Source organism: Cetorhinus maximus, chromosome 23 (assembly GCF_964194155.1).
Source record: "Cetorhinus maximus chromosome 23, sCetMax3.hap1.1, whole genome shotgun sequence".
Lineage (NCBI taxonomy): Eukaryota > Metazoa > Chordata > Chondrichthyes > Lamniformes > Cetorhinidae > Cetorhinus > Cetorhinus maximus.
The window spans coordinates 60,383,883-60,402,486 of record NC_135901.1 but is presented as its reverse complement, the minus strand read 5'-3'; the positions used below and the strand labels follow the sequence as shown (position 1 = coordinate 60,402,486).

Here is an 18,604-nt window from a genome sequence, read left to right as displayed (position 1 = left end):
CAGAAACTGTATTCACATTAATGGTGCAAGTTCACATTACAATGTTACAGTGAAAAATATCAGGATGAAAGAGACAAGAGTAGTTTGTCTCTTTCTATGTATGGACTACAACAACAACTTATATTTATAAAGCTCCTTTTTCCTAATGAAACGTCACAAGGCGTTCCCCAGGAGCATTTTATCACAAAGTATGACGCTGAGCCACGTAATCGGTCAGGTGACTAAAAGCTCGGTCAAAGGGGATGGCTTTAAGAACTGTCTTAAAGGAGGAAAGTATCGATTTCATGTTCCAGCGAACAGCAATGGTTCTTCTCATTGGCTGAAGAGGACACTTGTTTTCCACCGACATAGACCATTTGGTCAAAGAAACTTGTCTTTGGTGAAGTTTGTAAAAGTAAACTCCACTACAGTTTGGCGGCCTATAAACAACTTCTGCCAATGTTTGCTGCTTCTTGCAGTTTCTTAGCTCCACCCAAACTGATTCTACATGTTGATCCCTCAATCTAAGATCCTCTCTCACTAATGTACCGATCTCGTTCCTTATTGACAGCGCGACCCCCCCTCGTTTTCCTTTTTGCCCATTCTTCCTAAATGACGAATATCATTCAGATCAACCAATCACACTGCTCTTTGGAAGCAGCACACAGGGCCGAATGGCCTCTTTCTTTGCTGTAACTTTCTGTCATTTTATGTTTCCTAACACCACGGTTAAGATTAACTTTCTTATCTTCCATGTGATGCTTTGAATTCAAGACAATGGGCAAATTCAGCAAGTTTTCTTTTTCGAGCACAGAATTTCGAACGGGACTCGTTGAATCACATTTAAATGGTCTCAATCGTAAGATGCAGCTCACTGAGTCCAAACAGGCACCAGGAGCATCAGCCTGTAATGTACATTCTTGCTGTACATCTTCTGAGCTATAAGCTGATCACAGCTCCACTTTCTGCACATTGAAAGACAGTGTGAAAATAAGCATAATTTCAAATCTTAACAACGCACATATTTGTGATTTTCTGTGCGTGTTCAGTTTCCCATTTTGACCACCCAAACATTATCCATGTTAGTTCTCTGACTTCATATCAGCAAAAAAAAAGCAGTTAACAGGACATTTCTCTCTTTATTTTGAGTGGAGACTGTTCAGCAACTAAACTTCTGGATGTTACAAAGTGGAGGATGATTGAAGTTTTCACATGATCTTATTAAGCAGCTGAGAATGCTCGACGGTCCGAATGGCCAATTCCTGAACATTATTTTTTATATCATAATTCAGTGTCAATGTTTGTGTCTAATCTGAATGTGGTAGTGAGGCCGAGCGAGATCAGCCGCTGGTTCAGGTTTCGATCACTCTGGTGATTTGGGCTTTACTCCCACCGCTGCCAAACTTTCTGGTACTTTGTTATTTGAGACGCTTCCAAAAGATTCTCTGTGCGGTGAAGGAGCAGCTGATCTGTGCAGTATTGTATTTCAGTTGGAAGAATGAGGAGAGACAGTGTAAATCCCAGGGTGACTGGGAAAAGTTGGGGCAATGGCACGGACTGGAAGACCTTCTTTCACTGGTACTCCCTGTATTCATTCTATTATGTTAAACAAACAACATGTAGCCTTTACCCAGTTGTCCTGGCCGAGTGGTTGAGGCGTTTTTCCACGTGGTTCCAATCCTGCCAACTGCCCTTCTTCTCATTCCTGATTGACACAAACTGTCTGCAGATTAAATTATCAGTCAAATGAAAAAGAAAACCACCCAAACACCCCCGTGTTTCTGACTTCAGTTCATCTGCAAACATTCACTAGCAGTCTGAAATTGAACAATAATTGGCCAATTTGGTGACATCCATGCTTTCTGGGTGTTTGTCTCTCCTTCGGCCTCTGTCACTCTCATTGCATGTGTCGGTGTGTGTTCCTCTGTCTGTGTCAACGCGGTTCAGTTCCCCAAGGAGATGGACACATATTCACCAACACAACCCTGATTAACATTGGTTGTGCAACTTCATATTAAAATGTCAAAGAGGAAAAATATCAGGATGAACGATGCAATTGGAGTTTGCAATGTTTGGAAGGAGGTGCAGCGAAGAAGTGGAAGATGTGAATGATGTTATTGATTGAGAGGAATGCATTACAACCTTGTGGATTTTGAGGGTCGATTACCTTCCACAGTTTGAAATTCAGAACAAGCTGAGGCTCCAGGAGGAAACAACATTGATCTCCCTGAATTTTCACATAGGAAATAACGCGCGTGCATGCCCGGCTAGGTTGTGACAAAGACAGGGCGGGCAGAAGGTCCACTTTGTCTGCTGTAACCATTCTATGACTTCATATAAATAACACAGGCTTACTGTCAAGCTCTGTAGTCGTGGCCGAGTGGTTAAGGCGATGGACTTGAATTCCATTGGGGTTACCCCGCGCAGGTTCAAATGCTGCCGACGACGTTTTCCATTATTTCTGATTTTAACCATTGTAAATGGAATCGACATTTTCACAACACCTGCAGTAGCAAAGATGGACCAGTGGGTGGCAGTGGAACCGTGATTGCTCACATCACATGAAGCAGACGCGGTCTCAATTATTACTGCATTTGGCACTGTCTCTGTTCATATTAACTTAGACGCCGTTTCTGTTTCTATTACACTAGGACATGTCTCTGATCATATTAGAGAAGGTCATCTCTCAGTTGTTTCTGTAATTGGTTCAATCTCAGTTGCTAATGGACTGGACTATGGCCATAATACAGTTGGCACTATCTCAGTCATGACTGCACTGAAGCAGGTCTCGACCAAAGTTACAATAAGCCATGCCCCAGTTGGCACTGCACTAGAGCTTGTCTCTGGTTATAGAAAACTAGAACATGTTTTTATTTGCATTTCACAAGACTCTGTGTCACCTATTACTCCAGTAGAACCTGCCACGTGTCTATCAAACTGGACCCCGTCTCAGGTAATGCTGCACCAATACATGCTTCCATTCATATCACACAATTCCCTGTTTCTGTTGTTATTGTCCTAAACCATTACTCTCTTATTGCTGTACTAGTGTATGACTCTGTTTTTATTAATCTCGTACCTTTGCCGGTATTTAATTCACCAGACACTGCGTCAGTTGATGTTAAAAAGAGCACTAAATTATGTGAAGCTGCACTAGACCGTGTATCAGTTTTCTTAAACTGGATCCGGTCAGTGTTATTGCTACACCAGGCTGGTTCGTATTACACAAGATCCTGTCTCAATTATTACTGCACTCGGCACTGTCTCACTTGTGTTTCGCTAGGTCGCGGCGCTGCTTATAACACACTCAGTCATGTCTGCACTTATATTCCTCTAGACCGTATTTCAGAACAATTTACAATAGACTCTGTATCTGCCTGTATTACACTCGAGCTTGTCTGTCTTTTTAATTAAAATAGATCCTGTCTTTGCAGAGACTTTGTCTTTGTACCTCTGTCTCTGCTTCTATTCCACTCTCCCTTTCCCTGCTTTTACTCCACGAGATCATGTTTGTTACTCTTACACTGGTGGCAGCCTCCGATATTACGGCCTTAGACTCTCTCTGTGAAGTAATTACTCTGTGCCCTTTGCCTGTAATAACTGCCCTATTTCAATTGACGTTGATCCAGGCCCTGTATCGGTAACTATTGCACTAGACCCATCTCCGCTATTACAGCAGTAGACCTTGTCTATGTTAATATAGCACTCGTCCCCGCCCCTGTTATTCGTGCACTAGGTCACGTCTTTGCTTAAGTAACATTAGATGGCCTCTGTAGTAATGCCTCTGCTTAAATTGCACTAGGCCCTGTCTCAGTAATTGCCACGCCAGGCTCTGTCTCTGTTGTTACTACACTATTCTATGTCTCTAGAAGTTGAGCGTTGAGTTAGAAATGGGCCACTGACTTTGGCCTAAAACTACAGGTTTTGACTGTTTGTTCCGTGCAGCTCCTAATATTCAGTTTCATTACAGCCAACAGTATTACATATGAGACATCACCTGTTCTGCGTGTCGGTGTGAAAAGAAATCGTGCTGCGTCATTCCACAAAGATAAAAGATGTATCTTCACCAGAATGTTTCATTTTATTTTATTTTCTCTTATTCAAACTGTAACTACAGATCGTCAAATAACGTAAATATTCATTGATAGTATATTCTGTTGTGTGCTCTTGTTTAGAAATTCATGTCATACCAAACATTTCTTTGCTAAGACGGGCACGTTTGTCACCACAATCATTTAATGTCTGTCATATCTCGATCTGAGACAGCGTCTCAATTACTGAAACGTATTGATTTCTCTCTCTCAGATAAAAGCAAAATACTGCGGATGCTGGAAATCTGAAACAAAAACAAACATACCTGGAAAAACCCAGCAGGCCTGACAGCATCTGCGGAGAGGAGCACAGTTGACGTTTCGAACCCGTGTAACTCTTCTTTAGAACTAAGGAAATGGAGAAATGCGGTGAAATATAATCTGGTTGTGGGGGGTGGGGCAGGTTGAGCTGGATAGAGGGGCAGTGATAGGCGGAGGCAAAGAAGAGATGTCAGACAAAAGGAAAAAGAGATGTTGACGGTGGTGATATTAGCTAAGAAATGTGCTAACAGGTGACATTAAGGGTAGAAATCAGGACGAGCAAGGTAGAGATAGCCCTAGTGGGGGTGGGGCGGGGGGAAGGGATCGAAATAAGCTAAAAGGTAGAGATAAAACAATGGATGGAAATACATTTTTTAAAAATGGAAATAGGTGGGAAAAGAAAAAAAATATATGAACTGTTGGAAAAAAGGGGGATCGGAAAGGGGGTGGGGATGGAGGAGAGAGTTCATGATCTAAAGTTTTTGAACTCAATATTCAGTCCGGAAGACTGTGAAGTGCCTAGTCGGAAGATGAGGCACTGTTCCTCCAGTTTGCGTTGAGCTTCACTGGAACATTGCAGCAGGCCAAGGACGGACATGTGGACATGAGGGCAGGGTGGTGTGTTGAAATGGCAAGCGACAGGGAGGTCTGGGTCATGCTCGCGGACAGACCGAAGGTGTTCCACAAAGCGGTCACCCAGTCTGCGTTTGGTCTCTCCAATGTAGAGGAAACCGCATTGGGAGCATCAAATGCAGTAGACTAAATTGAGGGAAGTGCAAGTGAAATGCTGCTTCACTTGAAAGGGGTATTTTGGCCCTTGGACGGTGAGGAGAGGGGACGTAAAGGGGCAGGTGTTGCACCTTCTGCGGTTGCATGGGAAGGTGCCGTGGGAGGGGGTTGAGGTGTCGGGGGTGATGGAGGGGTGGACCAGGGTGTCACGGAGGGAATGATCCCTGCAGAATGCCGCCGGGGGTGGGGGGCGGGGGTGGGGTGGGGGGGAGGGGGGGCGGGTGGTGCGGGAGTGGTGGGGGGTGGTGGTGAAGGGAAGATGTGTTTGGTGGTGGCATCGTGCTGGAGTTGGTGGAAATGGCGGAGGATGATCCTTTGAATGCGGAGGCTGGTGGGGTGATAAGTGAGGACAATGGGGACCCTATAATATTTCTGGGAGGGAGAAGAAGGTGTGAGAAGGAATGCGTGGGAGATGGGCCGGACACGGTTGAGGGCCCTGTCAACCACTGTGGGTGGAAAACCTCGATTAAGGAAGAAGGAAGACATGTCAGAGGAACTGTTTTTGAAAGTGGCATCATCAGAACAGATGCGACGGAGGCGAAGGAACTGAGAGAATGGGATGGATTCCTTACAGGAAGTGGGGTGTGAGGAGCTGTAGTCGAGGTAGCTGTGGGAGTCGGTAGGCTTGTAATGGATATTGGTGGACAGTCTATCATCAGAAATTGAGACAGGGAATTGGTCAAGGAAGGGAAGGGAAGTGTCAGGAATGAACCATGTGAAAATGATGGAGCGTTGGAAATTGGAAGCAAAATTAACAAAATTTTCCAAGTCCAGACGAGAGCATGAAGCAGCACCGAAGCAATCATCGATGTACCGGAGAAAGAGTTGTGGGAGGGGGCCGGAGTAGGACTGGAACAAGGAATGTTCCACATACCCCATAAAGAGACAAGCATAGCCGGGGCCCATGCGGGTACCCATAGCCACACCTTTTATTTGGAGGAAGTGAGAGGAGTTTAAGGAGAAATGGTTCAGTGTGAGAACAAGTTCAGCCAGACGGAGGAGAGTAGTGGTGGATGGGCATTTTTCGGGCCTCTGTTCAAGGAAGAAGCGGAGAGCCCTCAGAGCATCCCGGTGGGGGATGAAGGTGTAGAGGGATTGACGTCCATGGTGAAGAGGAGGCGGTTGGGGCCAGGGAACTAGAAATTGATGATATGATGTAGGGTGTCAGAGGAATCACGGATGTAGGTGGGAAGGGACTGGACAAGGGGAGAGAGAATGGAGTCAAGATAGCAAGAAATGAGTTCCGTGGGGCAGGAACTGGCTGACATGATCGGTCTGCCGGGACAGTCCTGTTTGTGGATTTTGGGCAGGAGGTATAAGCGGGCCGTCCGAGGTTGGGAGACTATGAGGTTGGAAGCTGTGGAAGGAACGTCTCCAGCGGAGATGAGGTCAGTAACAGTCCTGGAAACAATGGCTTGATGTTCAGTGGTGGGATCATGGTCCAGGGGCAGGTAGGAGGAAGTGTCTGCGAGTTGACGCTCAGCCTCTTCGAGGTAGAGATCAGTGCGCCAGGCAACAACAGCACCACCCTTGTCAGGAGGTTTGATGACAATGTGAGGGTTGGACCTGAGAGAACGGAGTGCAGCAAGTTCAGAGAGAGACAGGTTAGAGTGGGTGAAAGGAACAGAGAAATTGAGATGATAGCTTCCCTGATGGTCTAGTGGTCAGGATTCGGCACTTTATCAGCATTAGCCTGGGTTCGATTCCCAATCAGGGAATGTAGATTTTTTTATCTTGTTAAAATGAGTATTAATTCCTCATTGATGGAAACGATTTAACAGCTCCACCAGAACCAGTGGGGTGATAGTTGAAGTTTCACCGCAGAGTTGGAAATGTCATATTTGGACAAGTCTAGAACAAAGACAGAAGCGGAGTGAAAGAAGGAGAAGAGAAGGGCTGGGTGCAAAGCACTGACCACAGAGATGGTGGCGCCAGGAAATATATGGGTGGGAGAAGGGCAAATTTTGCTGCCTACTGTTTGCACTGACATAAATATCACTCCTGATGGATCAACCAATCACTACTGCTCTTTGACAGCAGCACGCCCGGCCGAATGGCCTCTTTCCGTGCTGCAACTTTCTATCATTTTATGTTTCCCAACAGCACGGGTCATGCTTCCATTTTATAACCCACTCGAGCGAGATGTACTTCCTTACCTTGTATTCGGCTCATTTGAAACCAAAACACGGAGCAAATTCAGCGAGTTTTCTTGTCATTTCCAGCATGAGATTTGTCACGAGACTAATTGAACGACACATTAATGGTGTCAATCCTGCACTGGATCTCACCACGTCCAAAGAGCACTGTTATCATCAGCCTGTTATTTAACTTCTTGCAGTACATCTGCTGAACTATATAAGCTTGTTACAGCTCTGCTTTCTTCACATTGAAATCCAATGTGAAAATATGAGAATTTTCAAAGCTGAACAACGTAGACAAGACTGGAAGGGAAGTGTGATTGTGGGTAATCGGCACTGTGCACATTCCTGTAATCAGTACTTGGGCGAATCAGGAAGATCCTGGTGTCTCTGTCCGCTGCTATCTGTAAACCGATCACGTTCTGTTTTACGTTCGCACCATCTGACTGTGTTTGCATCAAGCAGCTAATTGACCTGGACGGGCAGAAAGAGCTGGAGGCGAATATCTGTCCTGCACAAGTTGCACAGCTAATTCAACAACCCCGCCTTTTCTCCACAGCCATTTATATTTTATTGTCTGTCAGTATTTCTGTTAAAGTGAAACACCACACACACCTGCTTTAACTGTGAGCTGCTACTTTTTCGACCAATCGGGCAATTTTAGCAGCAATGGAAGTGGTATTTGAAACCAAGCTTCATTATTACTGCCCATCGCCTTGCCTAGCATTGCTACTCAAATAGAACAGAATCAAAGCAGCAACAATACGCCATAAGGCCCCACAAGCCTCCTCCGTCACTTTATAAGATCATGGCGGATCCCCAACCTCAATACCAATTTCCCACCCGATCCCGATCGCCCATCATTCCCTTAGAGTCCAAAAATCAGTAGAATTTTTGGATGTTTTTTCTTCCAATGATCCGAGAGTTCTGTGGACACCTGGTTGAAATCAGCAATAATAAGAAGCACAGTCAGTAAGATTGGAACTTTCCTGGGGAAACCCTAGTGGATTTAAACAGCATCATTTTCTCCACTCGGCCACAATGATTGACCAAGGCCCCAATGCTTTCCACTCAATCATCAATAACATAATTCATAGCTTCCGCTTCTCAGCTGCACCTCCTTCCAAACAGTGTGATCCATTTTCCTCAGGATCTGTTTCTGGATTCAAAATTTAGCTGCTTTGTGTCCTCATTTTGAAAACAGATCCGCTTCAATATCCAACACAAATTTAATTGCAAACCTGACGGACAATCAGTGGAAAACAAGTCACTCAGTAAAACAAATCCCATGGTGCTCATTTTCAGATTCACAACAGTCAGCTTTTCAATAAAATGAAGGAATTTGATAGTGAAAAGATTTAGAAAGTTGGTGTGACTTTTGTTTGTGACTCACTCACTCGGGTATTCTGTAAATGCTGCTCCGAGATTTTATGACGTGATATAATGTACCTCAGTTTTCCTGAGCCTGTGCTCGGTGTGTTGGGAGGTTTGGGCCGGGTTGGAGTATCTTGTATCCCAGGGATGGGCAGTAACCCGCTGATTGAAGCTGCAGTCGCCGCTTTCTGCTGGCAGCGGGTGATTGGAGAGTGCGGGGCCGGAATATTGCTGCTTTTCTGCTTTTCCCTGTCTCACTCACTGTGGAGCTGAGCAAGAAAGAACAATTGATGGGTTTGTTTGAATCCAATAACTTCATAAATTTCCAGTGTGTTGGATATCAGTGCATGGTAGGTCTAAATGTTTTCTCATTATATTTGAAATGAATATTCGAAAAAAAGCCGCTTACCTGGGAGCTCCCTGGATAACAGTGGAGCCGGCAACATTTCCGGGGTCTTGACATTCAGCTCAAGTAGCCAATGACAACCGGGAACTGAGTGACAATTAATGCTGAAAAAAAGGGGAAATTCGTCCCTGTGTGGTCTCGAATCACCAACCTTTCGGTTAACAGCTGAAAGCGCTAACCAATTTCGCCAGAGAGACTGATGCAGCCTCTAACAATGGCGTCATCGAGTTAAAGTTTCAGATTGCTGCTACGGGAATGACAATTGTTCCCTATCAGTTTTACTCTTCCAAAATAAAGGTTGGGACATTCATTGTGGATACATGGAAACAGGCTGATACCACCCACTGCAGACACATCCCTGTCACCGGGAACCAGCTCTCCTACAACCGGAGCCGTCTCCCTTCGAGCCTTTCGCTGTCTTGTCTGTTACCAAGTATTCTGATTGTCCCGAAGCCGATATTAGGTTTGAATTCCTGATGTGCAGTAACGAGAATCCTTTCAATGTCTCAGATCAGTTAATTTCACTGATAACATCAGAGTCAATATTCCAGCGTCTTAAAGAAGGGAAAGGTGCCTTGACTGTCTCTGGTCAGTCGGACAGTTCATCCTTCATTCACCTCTGATTCCGATTCCCAAAGAATATCTGAAGATTCACAAAGCTGGAGACTGAGATTTCTATTTTGGTTCCTTCTCCATTTTCCCACCTGCCAACTGACAATATATTCCAAAATCTCATCTCAATCCTCCGCCTTGCATCATGTCCAGGGATGAGGAAATTCAGTTTTGTGGAGATTTTATGGAGACCGGGATTGTCCTCTATGGAGCAAAGAAGGTTAAACGGAGATTTCTCGGAGCTGCCCAAAGTGATGGGGGTGGGGGCAACGGGGACGGGCGGTTTGATAGAGCAGATCGGGAGAAACTGTTCCCACTGACAGGGGTCAGTAACCAGAGGAATGGGAGTTAAGATAATTAAAGAAGGTCAGACTTGCATTTTAATAGCGCTATTCCAGACCAGTGGATGTCTCAAACCACTTTCCAGCCAATTAAGTACTTTTTGAAATAAAAACAGACAATGTTGGAAAAACTCAGCAGGTTTCTCTCTCAAAAGATGCTGTCAGGCCTGCTGATTTTTTCCTGTATTTTCTGTTTTCCTTTCCAGATTTCCGCAGTTTTGCTTTAATTGAAGTGCTGTCGTTGTTGTAATGCAGGGAACACGGCAGCCAATCACCGCTCAGGAAACAGTCAAAACCAGGCACGTCACAATGAGCAGACCATGTGCTCTTGGTTGAGGGATAAACACTGACCAGGTCACGTGGCTTCAACGTGAACCCACAAATTCTGATTATGGCTCTGCCCAGTTTTAAACCGGAGAACGTTTCATGTGCTCGGCAAGCATGAAAATCACCGCACCACAGAAACAGGAAAGAGCACAAAGGCTCAATGGGCTTCACTAAAATGTTAAGCGGTGACGTCATGCAGCAGCACTTTGGGTCTTTGTTTTGAAGAAATGGAATTCGGCTGTTCTCATTAGGAATGCTGGAGACAGACTGATCAACAATGTCATCATCAAATGGCACAGCTCTACAAGAGGTCTTTTGGACAATCAATCTATGTCAGTTTTGTTCAACGAACTTTCTAGTTAATCTCAATTTATTTGTCTCTTTCCATAACCCTGATCTTTTTCTCCCTTTCAAGTCATTGTCCAATTCCCTTTTGAAATCTCTGCGTTAAGAAAAAACAATATTGAAAGAGATGCAGGGCCTTCTGCTGTGTCCATGCACAATGTATGAAAGTTAACAAAGTTTTCCTGACCCAATGACATGAAGAGTTGGACTCTGTAACCTTTGACAAGTTTTCAAATATTTTGAAATCGTTGATGTCAAATCAAATTATCAAAAAATATTTACCCTGACCAAACATCTCCACATTTTTCATGTTCAATATATACAATCTCATTACCTATTACCAACATTTCATTGAGTAAACACGCAGAGTCACAAAGGAAAAAAGAAACATCATTTGGAACATCGAAATAATGAAACATTGAAAAAAGAAGTTAGCAGTGGAGATGATTTCTGTTTGTTACAAAGTGCAGGATGATCTGATTAACTGGCGGAGCTGGTTCAAGTTTCCCAATGACCTCCCCCTACTCCTTTGCTTCTGTTCTTTTCGTTGGCAATACCAGTGAAGGAAATTATGACTAGCCCTTTGTAACGTGATAGCGTGGCTAAGTGGTCTGAACCACTGGATTAAGGCTCCAGTCGCTTACAGGAACGTAGGTTCGAGTCCTACCGTCGCCAAACGTTCAGGTGATCTTCCTTTTAGGATCTGCAGCAGTCCCATTTGAACCAACAGATACCAACTCACATTAAACCCAGCAGAGTGTACGGTGTTTTACTTTGATCGGGAGAATGAGGAGAGACAATATAAATATGAGTTGCTGTAGGAAAAAGGCGGGGTGTGGAATTGCAGTCGGTGAGTTGCTCTTCCAGATAGCCGGCATGTGAACAATATGTTGAATGACCGTCTGATGTAGCTGTATATGATTTTATACAAACTACATTCATGCAAATCTGGGGCTTTGATTCGTGACTGTGTTGTTAAGGCGACAGGTTTTGAATCTATTATGGTCTCCACAGGTTGGCTGGAATCCTGACAACTACTCTTCTTATCATTCCTGAATTTTACTGTGTGCCTGCACAATTAAATTTCGATTAAGTTGAATAAAAAACATCCAAAACCCCCAGCGTTCTCTAATTTCCATTCGTCTGCAAGCGTTCACAAAAGTGACAGCTAGAAATGGAACAAAAACAGAGCCAGGTTGGTGTCATGCTTGCTTTCTGGGTGTTTGCCTCGCCTTAGAGACAAACCCTGTCACTCTCGGTGTATATTCCTGTGTGTGTGTCAATGCGGTTCAGTTCCCCATTTCACCATCCAAACATTATTCACGTTAGTTGTGTGGCTTCATATTAAGATGGTACAGAGAATAAAAAGAGCAGTTTTAAAATATACAAGAGGAGGTTTCTTTCTTTTATTTGAATGAAGACTTTTCAGCTTCTGAGGGTCATTTTGGTACAAAGTGGAGGATGATCGAAATTGTCACTGAGCAACATTTAAACAGACAGACACCGAGTCCTTGTGGTTGAGTGGCTAAGGCAATGGACACATCGAGAGAATGAACTTTTAAATACAAGTAGCCCAAACTGAAATCACTCGGACATTAGGAACTGTTTCTTCTGCTATCAGGTGTCGCAAGGAACAGGAAAATAAAAGCTGATTCACAAATGTTCCAGGAACGGATAGGTTATAATCACCAGGAAAGGCTGAGCAGCCTGAAACTCTTTTCTCCAGAAAAGAAAAGGCTGGGAGATGACCTGATAGAAATGGGATGCTTTGTCCCTGTTTGGTCAGAGATTCGAGGTGAAATTTATTCACTCAGCTGCAGATTTACATCTGCTGAATCTGCATCAAACAAACCATGAAATGTTTAGGGAGATAGAAAGAAAGATTCTACATTGAGATGGATTTCTTAAGATCGAATTTTCTCATCTACTGAATCAGCATTTTAATCAAACTCTCTCTGCTTTTAGATTACAACCGTGACTACATTTCAAAAAGATTTCATTAGCTCTAAAGGGCCTCCCGTTGTCCTGAGTTGGTGAAATGCTGTGTTTAAATGTAAGTATTTATTTCTCTCTTTCTGTCTGCCAATATAAGTTAACGATCACGTGGAATGGTGAAGTGTATCTGTTCCTTTCAGTGTCTACCACTCTCTCTCCCTCTGTCTGCCGCTTTTTGTCCCTATATATCTGCCTCGCTCTCTTCCACTCTCTCAGTCTCTCTGCCTGTGTCTATATCTCTGTTCACTTTTGTGCTCTTTGTTCCCTCCATTCCCTCGCTGTCTGTGTGCAACCAAGATTCACTGGATTGATTCCTGAGTGACAGTGAACATGCTGAGAGGCTGTTTTCCCTTGTCTGGAGCGTCTAGAACTGGGCTCACATTCTCCAGATAATGTGTCAGCCATTTAGGACTGAGGTGAGGAGACATTTCTTCACCCAAAAGCTTGTGAATCTTTGGAATTCTGTAGCCTGGAGCTCTGTGGATCCTCAGTCGATGAGTATATTGAAGGCTGAGATTGATACATGTTTGGACTTTAAGTGAATGAAGGGCTATCGGGATAGGATGGGGAATTGGTGCTGAGTTTGGGGATCTGACATGAACTTATTAATTGGTAGCGGAGGCTCGAGGGGGCTTATGGCTAATTCCTGTTCCTTTTTCGATGTTTTTAATGTTCTGTTTCAGTGGAAACACCATCAAGGCGACGGAAAACAGCAGGTTGTGAGAGGTAGCCTGGCCGAATGGCCTCAGGCGCTGGATTCAGGTTCCATTATTTGTGGAACCGCTGCCAAAGTTATAGGTGGTTCACCTTTGGGTCACTTTGAATGCTCTTCTCTGACGACAAAGTGCCAGCTCAAAGTGAATGCGGGCGTGTATTGGGTTTAATTTTAACTGGGAGAAGGAGGAGAGGCAATATAAAAATTAATTGCTTTTGTGAGAATGCACGGCAGTGGAAGTAGTTGAGTTGTTCTTCCAGACAGCCAGCACGGAGAAGATGGGCCGAAAGCCCGCCTCTCTGCTCTAGTCATCTTATATACCAACAACATTAACCTGTCCATAGGGCCAGTTGCCCTGGCAGACTGGTTAAGGCGATGGATTTCAAATCCATTGGGGTTTCCCCGCTGCTCATTATTCCTGGTTTTAACTCTGTGTCTACAGAGTTAATTATCGGTTAAATTCAATCAAATCCATCCAAGTACCAAAGCATCCAAGGGGGTTTTCCTATTTCTGTTCATTCACGAAAACATTCACAAAACTTGTAGTCGTAGTGGAACAAAAACGGAGCCAGATTGGTGATGTGCTTGCTTTCTGGGTGTTTGTCTCTCCTCAGAGACTAACCCTTGCCTTTTGTCACTCTCGGTGTATATGTCTCTGTCTGTTCCTCTGTGTGTGACAATGTGGTTCAGTTCCCGAGAGGGTGGACACATTTTTACTATCACAAACTTTATTCATATTAGCTGTGTAGCTTCATATTAAAATGTTACAGAGAAAAATATCAAGATGGAAGATGCAGGAGGAGTTTGCAATGTTTGGAAGGAGGTGCAGCTAAGAAGTGGAAGATTCAGCGAGGAGTTTTCTTCTCACTTAACACGAGATTTGGGACCAGATCTGGGAGATATTTGTGTCGATGTAAACAGTAAGATCTTCCCTATTACCGCTAATTTTGCCGTGCAGCATCCTCTCTATTGTCAGCGCTTTGCAGCTGATCACAGCCCTTCTCTCATTCCCTATCTTCACCTCTGTGTTTGTTCCTTACCGGTTGTGACCAGATGACATTTCCAACTCTGATGCAAAACTCGAGCTCAGACTGATTCCGGCAAAGGTGATCGGCATTTATCTCAGGGAATTATCCAAACTCATTTCCATGGTTTGCACGAGGTCAGCAAATTATCATTCCCTGAACGGGAATCGAACCGGGGCCACGGCGGTGAAAGCGCCGAATCCTGACCACTTGACCACCAGGGAAGCTGCGCTGATTTTGTTTACAACCTGGCTTATCTATGTTACCTGTGCCTTTTATTTTTATTTCCGACCTCTTTCACCAGAGACATGTTTCAAACGAACATAAGAACATGAGTTAAAGGAGCAGGAGTCGACCACTCGGCCCCTCAAGACTGCCCCGCCACTCAATAAGATGACGGATGATCTGCCCCAGGCCTCAACTCCTCTTTTGTGCCAGCTCCTCATAGCCCCCAACTCCCCGATATTTCAAAAATCTATCTACCTCCTCTTTAAATACTTTCAGTGATCTAGCCTCCACAACTCTCTGGGGTAGAGAATTCCAGACATTTACTGCCCTCTGAGAGAAGAAATTCCTTTGCATCTCAGTTTTAAATGAGTGTCCCCTTATTCTGTAACTATGTTCCCTAGATCGAGTGGAAACGCCTTCTCTACATGAACCTGTCAAGCCTCCTCAGAATCTTGTAGGTTTCAATAAGATCACCCCTCATTCTTCTAAACTCTAATGAATAAAGGCTTAACCTGTTTCGCTGTTTTTCATCCCAAAAATGAGCCTGCTGAATCTATTTTGAACTGCCTCCAGTGCCAGTATATCCTTTCTTAAATACCAGGGCCAAAATTGTACACAGTACTCCAGATGCGGCCTCACGAACACCCTGCACAGCTGTAACAAGACTTCCAGATTTTTAAACTCCAACCACGAGCAAAACAGGCCAAAATTCCATTTACCTTCTTAATTACTTGCTGCACCTGCATACTAACCTATTGTGTTTAATGCACAAGAACACCCAGATCCCTCTGTGCTGCACTTTTTTGGAGTCTCTCTCCATTTAAATAATAGTGTGCCTTTTGATCCTTCCATCCAAAGCGCATGACCTCACACTTTCCTACGTTAAACTCCATCTGCCAAGTTTTTTGCCCACTCACTCAACCTATCTATACCCCCTTGCAGATTCCTTATGTCCTCATCACAAAATGCACTCCCACCTATTTTTGTATCCTCAGAAAATTTGGATACATTACACTCTGCCCCTCCTCCAAGTTATTAATATAGATAGTAAATAATTGAAGCCCTAGGATTGATCCTTGTGGCACTCCGCTAGTTATGTCTTTCCAACCTGAAAATTCCCGGCTCTCTGTCTTCTGTGTGTGAAATTGGGCTCTTTACATTGCAGGGTTTGTGTAGGGTAATAGGGATCACGGTCTCTCACACACGGAAAGTTTCCTCGCTACATTGCAAGGTTTGTGTAGGGTAATAGGGATCACGGTCTCTCACACACGGAAAGTTTCCCCGCTACATTGCAGGGTTTGTGTAGTGTAATAGGGATCACGGTCTCTCACACACGGAAAGTTTCCCCGCTACATTGCAGGGTTTGTGTAGGGTAATAGGGATCACGGTCTCTCACACACGGAAAGTTTCCCCGCTTGAAGCATTAACAGTATTAAATGTAGGGAAAGGTTTCATCATTCCCGTTTGTTGTTAAATAGTAACCGGATGCATCATCTCAAAACAAAGTGACATTTATACTTCTCCAGCTTTTGAATGATCTTCTGAAAAATGCATCGCTCGGAAATTAGAGGGAAAGATGGGGGCGGATTTGCTGTAAGGTTGTTCGCACATGTGTGAGGTGTTGAATGAGCTGCTGATGTGCTCTGTCACCTGATGATTCGAATGTTAGATCAATTTCTCTGCCGCATGGCTAAGGTTTTCCGCCGAATTGCACTTCCACAAAACAAGGTCCTGCAGTGCAATAAGACAGCACAGTTTGATATTCTGCAAGGAGCTGCATGTTGCTTTCGTAGCCTCGTAGTTATCACATTTCCTTTACACGCGGAAGATTCTCTGGTTGGAAACTCACATTAGAACTGGCAACATTTGTGGAAAACTTTCCTGCCGCCATTGACAACCCGGATCCGTATGACAATGAGTGTTGATGGGGGGGGGGGGGGGGGGGGGAAACATTGGAAGTTTCTTCCCTGAGTGGTTTTGAACCACCAAACTTTCAGATGGAAGAACACGCTAATCAATTCTGCGGCAGGAACTGATACAACTTCTTGTCTTCCTTGTACAAGCACAGCCAAGTCTCTTTGTAAATCAACGCACAACTTTCTCACCTTTTGAAACATGTTCTGCTTTGTTGCTTTTTAAAAATTACTTTTACAACCAAGTGAGTTACTTCAGTCTTTGCCACATTTTTCTCCGTCAGCCGTCTTGTTAGCCAAGCACCTCTTATATATTATAAAAACAGAAAATGCTGGGAAAGCTCAGCTGATCTGACAGCATCTGTGGAGAGGGAAACAGTGTTAACGTTTCGATTCCGTGTGACCCCTCTTCAGAGCTGAGACGGGGTTTATACTGTTCAAGCGGGGCAGGGTGGGGAGGGGGCGGGGAGGGTAGAGCAGGTGAAGCTGGGTCGAAGGTCAGCGAGAGGTGGGAGCTAAGGAGAGACTGACAAATGTATCATGGACATAAGAAAAAGGGAGTGTTAATGGCAGTGGTGAGGGCTGAAGAAGGTGCTGATAGTTGCATAAAAGTACGAAAGCAGAATGTGTGAATAGCAGAATAAGGGTCAGCACTCTGTGAAAGAACAACATGGAACGAGCAACAGATGGCGCTTTTGGAGTTGGGGTGGGATGCGGTGAGAGGGAGGTAGTTGGAAAAAAAGGATCAAAAAGGGGATAAAAAGGGGGATGAAATAACGAAAAAATGAATAAAAAATAAGTAAATAAAATACATTTTTATAAAGGGATTTTAAAAAGTGTGAAAATGGAGGAGCGAGTTCATGGTCTGAAGTTGTTCAACTCAATGTTAAGTCCAGAAGGCTGCAACGTGCCTAAGCGGAAGATGAGGTGCTGTTCCTCCAGTTTGCGTTGGGCTTCACTGGAACATTGCAGCAGGCCAAGGACAGACATGTGGGCATGAGAGCAGGGTGGGGTGTTGAAATGGTAACCGACAAGATGGCCTGGGTCATGCATGTGGCCAGATTGAAGGTGTTCTGCAAAGTTGTCACCCAGTCTGCGTTTGGTCTCCTCTATGTAATAGTTGCTGATGTGCAACTTCCTATTTCCAAAACCCACCAACTTAATCAATGCGGCTTCTCTAAAACTTTCAATGCAAATATTAATCCTTTATACAGTGCCGTTCCCAGAACTATACACAGTCCTCCAGTTGTGACCTAACCAGGGCTTTGTATAGCTGTAGCAAACCTTTCCCAACAGGTTGTACAGCAATAGTAATAAGATTGTATATATCGACTGAGAAAATGAGGAGATGCTTGATCGGAATAAATTTCGTTAAAAAAAATTAAATCCAAATCAACAGTTTAAGTACTTTTTTTGTTCAAAAACTATGTAACAATCATAAGTGCAATTCTTGGTGTCATTGGGTCAAGGAAACTTTGGTAACGCTGCAGAATTTATCTGACTGGGCGCCGTAGAAGCTCCTTCTCATCTTTCAATATCATTTTTAGTAACTCAGTATTTTCCAAGTGAAATTGGAGAATGAGTTGAGAAGGGGAAATCGGGGTTATGCAGAGAAGGAAGGAAAATCGGATGAATGAGGAGGCTCTTTGTAAAAAGCTTAGGCATAGAAAGGATGAGTGGGAGGTCCTCTTACTGAGCTGTGCTATTTGATGATGACATTGTTGATCAGTCTGTCTCCAGAATTCCTAATGAGAACAGCCGAATTCCATTTCTTCAAAACAAAGACACAAAGTGCTGCTGCATGACGTCACCGCTTAATATTCCAGACAGGTGCCTGCGCAGTTCAGAGGAGACAAGTAACATCCCAGATTTATCTGTAACTCAGGAAATTGAAGCGAGGGAAACTCAAGAAAATTACAATCACCAGGGAAATGATACCGAGTAAATTGTTGGAGGTGCGGGTTCACAAACCCTCGGGTCCTGATGGGCTTTATCGTAGCATCTTAAAAGAAGTGCCGAGTAAGATATTTGATGTATTCGTTTTAATTTTCCAAATTCAATATAT

The 18,604-nt window shown here is 44.1% G+C and overlaps 3 protein-coding genes, 1 non-coding gene and 1 pseudogene across 7 annotated transcripts in view; 3 read left to right on the top strand and 2 right to left on the bottom strand.

Annotated features, from left to right (window-relative positions):
• The window catches only part of LOC144698328 (uncharacterized), a 694,970-nt gene that overhangs the window by 227,115 nt on the left and 449,251 nt on the right, over positions 1 to 18,604 (top strand). The gene's annotated exons all lie outside the window — the stretch shown is intronic.
• LOC144698352 (uncharacterized) overlaps positions 1 to 18,604 on the bottom strand; it is a 674,481-nt pseudogene that overhangs the window by 492,841 nt on the left and 163,036 nt on the right. The window lies entirely within an intron of this gene.
• LOC144697667 (uncharacterized) overlaps positions 1 to 18,604 on the bottom strand; it is a 200,642-nt gene that overhangs the window by 123,102 nt on the left and 58,936 nt on the right. The window lies entirely within an intron of this gene.
• LOC144697668 (uncharacterized) overlaps positions 1 to 18,604 on the top strand; it is a 57,648-nt gene that overhangs the window by 21,235 nt on the left and 17,809 nt on the right. The window lies entirely within an intron of this gene.
• On the top strand, positions 2,346 to 2,427 carry trnas-uga (transfer RNA serine (anticodon UGA)). Its single transcript has one exon. It is a non-coding gene; the product is annotated as a tRNA-Ser (tRNA).